Here is an 8590-nt window from a genome sequence, read left to right on the forward strand (position 1 = left end):
ACTGGTTTTGATTAGTCTTCTTGAGTTGGTAAAAGAGTGAAATACAGTAGGTAGAATTTTTAAAGCACATTTTAACATAACTAAAAAAAAAATGTAAGGAAAATTACCAGGCTTGTCTTATATCTGAATGCATATCTATGTGTATGTTTAGATATATATGTCTAGTTATGGTTACAAAAACAGTTAAGACATTTCCAAGAAAAGATTTTAGGGCAATAAATCACTTGCGAATAGTTTGCAGTGTTTATAATATTTTATCCAAAGGATTCCAACATTTTCAAACAATGTTATCATTAATGTACCTAAACTAAAGAAAATATTTTATACTCTACTTAAAAAATGGACTCAGCATGAGGCTAATAATAAATACCATAAAGTGAAGTAAAGAATGTATCCATCTGCTGATTTCTTTAATCTCTCTTTCTAGACTTTGAGACCACCCATATTTTTTTTGTACTTGGGAACAATATGCTCTGTTTTTTATGTTCAGTTTCTTTATATTTAATTTCTCAAAAAGAAAGAAGGGATAGAGATTGGGGAAAAATGATTCAGCATAATTATTTTTTGTGTTCTACATTTTTTTATTTCCATTCTTGAGACTGTTTTTATTCCTCCATAATCTCTATCATTTTCTAAACTACCGTTGTTAATGGCAGACTAAAACCAATTGACATGGAGTAACTTATTAAATAAATATCTGCCAAGAGTGCATTATTTGTAAGGTATTTTACAAATGCATAGCATCTCTGAATATAAATGGTTTACATTATTTTATTTTTTCTTGACCAATGACAAGTAGTAAATAGGAACATGTAAAGTGAAGAACACAATTATGTGCCATTTTAGAAAAAGAGAAAGGATTTAGACAAAGGAAATGTAATTATCCATTAGTTGGCAAGAATCTAAGCAGAAAGTTGAAATGTTCTGTAATATTTTAGTATCTTCAATTGCCATAAAATTGGCAAACTCAAACAAAATTTAACATATCACACAAAGCTGCTGTCAGATCATTGGTATACCTGTTCCACATTAACATAAATAGAAACAAACACTAACCTTAAAGTTGTAAGGAAAATGAAGGGAAATCAGAATGTTGAAAATAAATCATGTTTCACTTGGAAAGTGAATTTTAGAGTTTAAAAGGGATCATGACAACAATAAACAAACAAACAAACAAAATTCTGGAAGAAGTCCTATGGATCTTCTTTGTCCCCACTATTTCCTTCCCACTACAAATAACCATCTATGCAAGTAACTGAAGAAAGAAAACAGCACATGGAACAAAGAACGTGACATCGAAAGAGATTCCAAAGATGAAATAAGAAAGCTCAACTTTATCCACATAACCATTTATTTCTGCTTTATCATGATTTCCACAAATGAGTTGTCAAAACTATTACAGTTTGTGAGCCAGATTTGACATAAGGTAGGATTTTAGATACAGTGTCTTTGTATATGAGTCTTTTATCATTGAAGTTATGTGTGCAGGGCTCTGTACATAGCATGAGCGCCATACAGAGGCTGCCCTTGGTACTACAAGTTTTCAATTGTCAACTTACCATTATGAACATAATTAAATTGACAATTTGTCTCTTATTACAAAAGAATTGTGATTTATCCAGTTAGAATGTAAAACTTTAAGTTAAAAAATTAGTACATTCTCAGGAATGATAGAATGGATCATGCCATTTGAGAGGGAACATATTTAAATGGTTTTAGTAAAACATTTAAGCACATTAATATTTTTCTTCAGAAAGTTTCTTTACAAATATCCTACAATTTTGAAAATAGTACCACAAATTTGTCCAAATCAAAGGTAGTAAATAAGAAAGTGAATTTACTAAAATGCATTGATTAAAATTTAACACTTAATTTGAAAACTTGATTGCAAAAAACTACATTTTATTCTGATGGGTTGATGATGACCATATCTCCTACTAAATATATCTCTAACCTTGCTATTATTATGGTACTATCATGTAATACCTATATTTCTTCTTTAGGTTTACAATAAGAATTAAGAGGTAAAAAAATTCTGAAGAGAAAGCGTAAAATAGTCTAAGCCCCAACCTGATTTCACTTGCCTGTCATAACAAATGATAAAAATTAAATAAAATAATGTTTTGCCTTGAGTTATAAACACAAAGAAGGTTTACAACCCTGAATTTCATTTTGATTGAATAGGGCTAAGACATTAGCATATTTCCAGGGATTATTTAGTGTGTGGATATAGAGCTATGCCTAAAATTAATTACAAAACACTTTAAACCTTGCTTAATGGTCTGAAGGCTGATCATTTATATTTGTAAAAAGGTACAAAAATGCAATTTTAATAAAAATTACGCTAGCTAATAAAAAACACTAATTAGTATATTATGTTCGTAGAGTAAACTGGATATACTTTATGCAGGACTGAAATAAAGTTGAAACCAAATTAAAGTTTTTCAAGAGGTATTGAAGTACCAGACTCTGAAGTCAGGCCCCATTTTACCACGTGAACCCCATTTTACCACGTGAACCCCATTTTAGAATTGAACCCTGAGCCAATCAGATTTGTACCTGTGTCCTAATCTTGCTTGCTTGAAGACCTGATTCTTGTAACGTTGTTCTTTGCCTTTATAAACCCTGTGTAATCACAGCTCTGGGCTCCCTCCTAACCTCCGCTGTGTTGGTGGTGGATAGGACAAGGCCCGAGTTGCAGCTCGCTTAAATAAAGCCGTGCCTTGCTTTTGCATTTCGGAATGTCTGAGTCTCAGTGGTCTTCTTGGTGGTCGTTTTGCGACTTGGCACAACAGTATAAGTTTTAAAATAAAAGAATCTAACTTGACAAATGTTTTCAAAGAGAACTTTTTCCCTTTCTTTTTGCCTTCCTTCCTTCCTTCCTTCCTTCCTTCCTTCCTTCCTTCCTTCCTTCCTTCCTTCCTTTCTTTCTTTCTTTTTCTTTCTTTCTTTCTTTCTTTCTTTCTTTCTTTCTTTCTTTCTTTCTTTCTTTCTTTCTTTCTTTCTTTCTATCTTTCCTTCCTTCCTTCTTTCTTGCTTTTTCTGTGCTGGTTCTGGGGCTTGAACTCAGGACCCAGGCAGTGTCCCTAAATTTTTTTCACTGAAGGCTAACACTCTACCACCTTAAGCCATTGTTCCACTTCTGGTTTGTTTTTTTTTTTTTTTTTTTTTTTTTTTTTTGTAGTTAATTGGAGATAAGAATATCACAGGCTTTCCAGAGTGATCTTGTTTTGAGCCATGGTCCTCAGATCTTAACCTTCTGAGTAGATAGGATTACAGGCGTGAGCCCTAGGGCCTGGCTAAAGTTATTTTTAAAGCATTGAAATCATGGCATGTAATTTAGTTTTTTCTGATAACATAACAAGAATTTATATGGTGTGATATAAAGTAGGAGGATTGTGGTCCACATGTGTACATAAGCAGAGAGTAACAACAAAAAAGAGTTAAAAAACATAGCATCTGCTTTGGATACACCTCTTACCTTAATACTGTCAGAAAAGGGAAAAAAGAAAAAGAAAGAAAGAAAGAAAGAAAGAAAGAAAGAAAGAAAGAAAGAAAGAAAGAAAGAAAGAAAGAAAGAAAGAAAGAAGAGAGAGAGAGAGAGAAAGAAAGAAAGAAAGAAAGAAAGAAAGAAAGGAAGGAAGGAAGGAAGGAAGGAAGGAAGGAAGGAAGGAAGGATCACAGAAAGAAACAAAGAAAGAAGCAAAGAAAGAAACAAAGAAAGAAGCAAAGAAAGAAACAAAGAAAGAAAGAAGGAAGGAAAAAAGAAAGGAAGGAAAATGTATATCTGTATAAATTCTCATCTCATAAACAAATGTAGCAAATGTAGTGATTCCCATCATAAAAACAAATCTTCTCAGATGTGAGCTGGTGGCTCACACCTCTCCATCCTAGCTACACACAGGAGTCTGAGATCTGAGGACTGCGTTTCAAAGGCAGCCATGTCAGTAATGTCCATGAGACTCTTATGTTTAATTAACCACCAAACCAGCAAACAAAACAACAACAATAACAAAAACAGACATGGAGCTGTTGCTCAAAGTGGTAGAGTGATAGCCTTGAACAAATAAAAGCTCAAGAACAGTGCCCAGGCTCTACATTTAAGCCCCAACACTGCCAAAAAAAAATAATAAATAAATGTATAACATTTCTCAAACTTTATTTATTCTCCAGTGAGAGACTCATTTCTTTTTAATTTTATACATAATTTCCTTCACACTATTGTCTGTACTGTCCTTATTGTTTGTGCCTTGTTTTCTCATGAATCTATTGTTTCAGAACTTCATTTTGGCTGCAGGCAGTAGAACAGTCCCCCCTGTCCTCCCCTCCCCAACCCCAAATAAATCCCCGTGATTTAAATATCATATTTGGATTTTTGCAAACATAGTTTGGGCTGACTTGATGACTTGAGCCTTTCTCTCTTCAGTGAGTTAGGAGTCTCAGTCTCACAGTCCAAAGTCCAGACGTTACATCCTCTTTGCAAGCAATAACAATTATTAAGTCACATATAGATTATGCCCTCTCCTTGGAGGGCCCTTCCTAGAAATCTTCATATTCCTGTCCTCTAAATTTTTGAGTGACAAAAGATTTAAGTCACACAGTCAATAACTTCATCTGTTCTCCATCTCACCTCGCCCTCTGTGATGCATATGTCAACTTGGCCAAACTGAACCACTTTTCCAAGAATTTCTTTTCTTATCTGTTTCTTTTCTTTTCTGTTTCTTATCTGTTGTCTGCTATGCATGACAAGAGAGATTCTTGGGAGATCTGGAAGAGAAATGACAAAGGTTTTGTAATACAGACACAATTACTATTGTATTGGTTTATAACGAAGCCTAGGTCTTTTTTTCTTTCTTTCTTTTTTTTTTTAAGCAGGATGTTTTCTAGTTTTTTTTTTCTTTTCTTTATTTTCTTACTTATTGTCAAAGTGATGTACAGAGAGAGGTTACAGTTTTATATGTTAGGACTTGAGTACATTTCTTGTACTGTTTGTTACCTCCTCCCTCATTCTACCCTACCCCCTCCCCATTTCCCTCTCTCCCCATGAGTTGTTCAGCTGGTTTACACCAAATGGTTTTGTAAAAGCCCAGGTCTTTAATTGTTCCCTTACATCTGGGCCTGGTGTGTCATGACTAAGGACTTCAGCCTCTGCAGAATATCTACATCACCAAGGTCAAAGGTAGCAGGAGAACAAGCTGATTTCAGCCTTTCTACAGGGGATTTTTTTGTGTATGCTTGTGGGTTCTAGCTTAAACTTGTGGATTGCTCTTTTCCGCCTTCATTTTCCATCCTTCTCTTCTGACTACCCAACCTGTGCATTTCATATTTCAGCATCAATCATGAAAACAACAACTTTCAGAGATGCATGAATAGGCTTCCACAAATGTTGAAGGTTATATCATTGTAAGAAATCCATATTTGTCCCCTACAAAGTATTATTTCTTAGATAGAACTCTGATATCCTGTTTTGTACTCACATTCAAGACTATGGGTTTTCATAACATCTAAACGCTAATAATATCAAATTTGTGTCAGTAAGCTCAACCACTCTATACTTACACTAAAATGCACATTTGAATATTTACTTATTTTTTGGCAAGTAAACTTTGATGTTGAATAAGCGATCTTACCTTGATGTGTTCACAGGAGAACATTGGGTTTCTAATCTTCCTTTTATACTCTCTATCTATATACCTACTTCTTCTATCTCAGAAATTTTCTAGGGCCCTTCCTACAATTGTGTTTCTGCTCAATACCATTCAGAATAAAATCCAAACCCATATAGTAGTCTACAAAATCCTTAACAAACAATATCTTTGTCTTCTTCCCTCATTACTCAAACCATGGCTTCTTTTATAATTATCAGTCTGACTAAGCAGACTCCTTCAGAGCCTTTGGACCCATGATTTCCATGTTTTATGTCAATATAACTCTTATTTTATTAGCAGTAAATGATGCATTACAAAGATATAATCACTTAGAAAATAAATTCTGAATTTGATTGTACTTTATAATACTGAAAAAAAATGCCATATATGTTTACTTGAGTAAGTATACTGTTATTTCTACCTGGGAAAATTAATATTGTAGAGTAGAAAGGTATGCTTTTTAGAGCAAAAAACAATGTTTTGAGTCCTGTTTTAATACCTTGATTGTTGATGGTATGCTAGATCAATATATCTGTTTTTGTTTGAGCATTATTCTCTACAATCTGGTTAAATGAGATCAATATTTTTAAGTTGATGTCAATATATTCAAAAGTTCAATATTTACATTTCTCTATTTTACATTATTTTCACCATTACATTAGAATGCTGAAATATTTTAAAAGTATGTGCATTTCAATTTTTGTAGTTATGAAAAAATCCACATGAGCAATCTACAAATATATTAGACTTTTAAACATTTCTGCCACATGAACAATGAGTTACATAATTTTATTCTCTTAAGAACTGTCTTTCGGGGCTGGGAATATGGCCTAGTGGGAAGGGTGCTTGCCTCCTACACATGAAGCTCTCAGTTCGATTCCCCAGTACCACATATATGGAAAATGGCCAGAAGAGGCGCTGTGGCTCAGGTGGCAGAGTGCTAGCCTTGAGCTGGAAGAAGCCAGGGAGGGTGCTCAGGCCCTGAGTCCAAGGCCCAGGACTGGCCAAAAAAAAAAAAAAAAAAAAAAAAAGAACTGTCTTTTATCAAGTACTATGGAAATTAACCCTACAAAAAGTGTAATTGATTTTTTCAGGATTCAAATAGTTAAGCTCAAGTACTATGGAAATTAACCCTACAAAAAGTGTAATTGATTTTTTCAGGATTCAAATAGTTAAGCTCTTGTGCCATTCCTAATGTTTTATATTTCCAGTGACATTGCTGAAGATGTAGAATATCTCCTAGATACTGGTTTTGGTACAAGGCAACCCAACACCACTTCATCCCCATTAATGAAATGAGTGACCTTTGCAGAAAGACAATATCCTCTCTCAGAAGAAATGAGAGCTACTGTCACACAATCAATAGAAAAATAGCTTTAGCACATTTTCAACATGATCAGAATGTTAAGGGGTATAAAATGCTTTTGAAAAGCTTCTGAGGAATTAAGTGTTTAGAGAATGTTTTTTTATAAAATATGTATCATAAAGAATTTGACTCTATAAAGAGACTCACTAAGGGATCAAAAAATAATTTCTTACATATCAGGGAAACATTGAATCTCACTGTATAATAATAACTAATTGAAGAAATAATGTAAGTACATAAACTACTTCAAGGTAAAATGATGTTAATTCATTATTACTAAAATTAATAAACCCAGAGAACATTTGTGTATTCTCATCATGATGATAATAAATGAATAACTGGTAACCTAGACACATGCACATAAGCAGTCACTGTGTTTCTCAACAGACTTGAGGAATTTGAAGAAAGCTTAGGGGAAAAATGCAAGTATCTTGTTAAAAGTTAAACTTACTTACATGATATAATAAAATTCTTGGAATTAGAACAATTTAAAATTTAGCTACTGATTTGCTATTTTTTTCTTTCCTTTTCTAATGTGAAGGTCAATTAATTATTATTCTAACAATACAACATGTATTGTAAATGGTACAACTTCTGGCCAAAATGTCACCACAATTAATGTTTGGTCATTTTTATGGTATCTTTCTCATCATATTTCTGTAAAGATTGCTATTTTTTAATAGAAAGTCTCTTTCTAGGCATATTCTTTACTTCTATGTGCCTGCATGCAGATACTATATAATGAGCATCTTAGCAATATTGCTGTATGATCCCAACACATTTTTCAATAATTACTTATTTCTTGAATTATTATGACTGCAATCATTTATACATTGTTTCCTTTGCCTAGCTGTATGGATGAAATATGTATTTAGTGATCTTCCCTTTATATTTATAGGTATTCATACTTCCTGGGGGAGATTCTTCATTGATGTCCTTATTCATCTTGTGGACTCTGTAATTAGCATGCCTGAAACCACTGCCTTTTTAAGGGCGAGGATGTTAAAATGAGTAATCATTACTCATTCTCCTAGCATTTGGTCATACTTGCTGTGTTTTCTACTGGCCTTTTAAAATACCAAGGCCTAATAAAATGTGCCACATTATTATTTTAGAATATTAACCTAACATACAAAAACATCTTGTGCTGTCGAATCCCATTCAAAAACATGTAAAAAGCTAAGGAAACAGCATTCATTGAGAAAATTAAAATTGTTCCTATAGCAATATTTGTAGACATATAAACACATTCTGTGGGAAATAGACCACGAATTTGACAGTGCATGTCTCTAAGAGAATTAATTTACATAATTTAGACATTTACTTCACATCTTCAATATTCTTTATAATAACCATGTATAATATTATACATATATACATGTGTGTACACATATATAATATATATGACATTTTCTTTGCCCTAAATGCTTGTCTCATTATTTTTTCTTTGATATGTCCTTCAAGTTCTTAAAACTAGATTCCATCTATTTGAAATGTACTTTAGGTTTCTCGGGTATCTCATTGCCTTTGCTTAAATAATCACCTGTACCAAGATTATTTGCAGTGGTTCAGAAGT

The sequence above is a fragment of the Perognathus longimembris genome, chromosome 2 (genome assembly GCF_023159225.1).
Source record: "Perognathus longimembris pacificus isolate PPM17 chromosome 2, ASM2315922v1, whole genome shotgun sequence".
Taxonomy (NCBI): domain Eukaryota; kingdom Metazoa; phylum Chordata; class Mammalia; order Rodentia; family Heteromyidae; genus Perognathus; species Perognathus longimembris.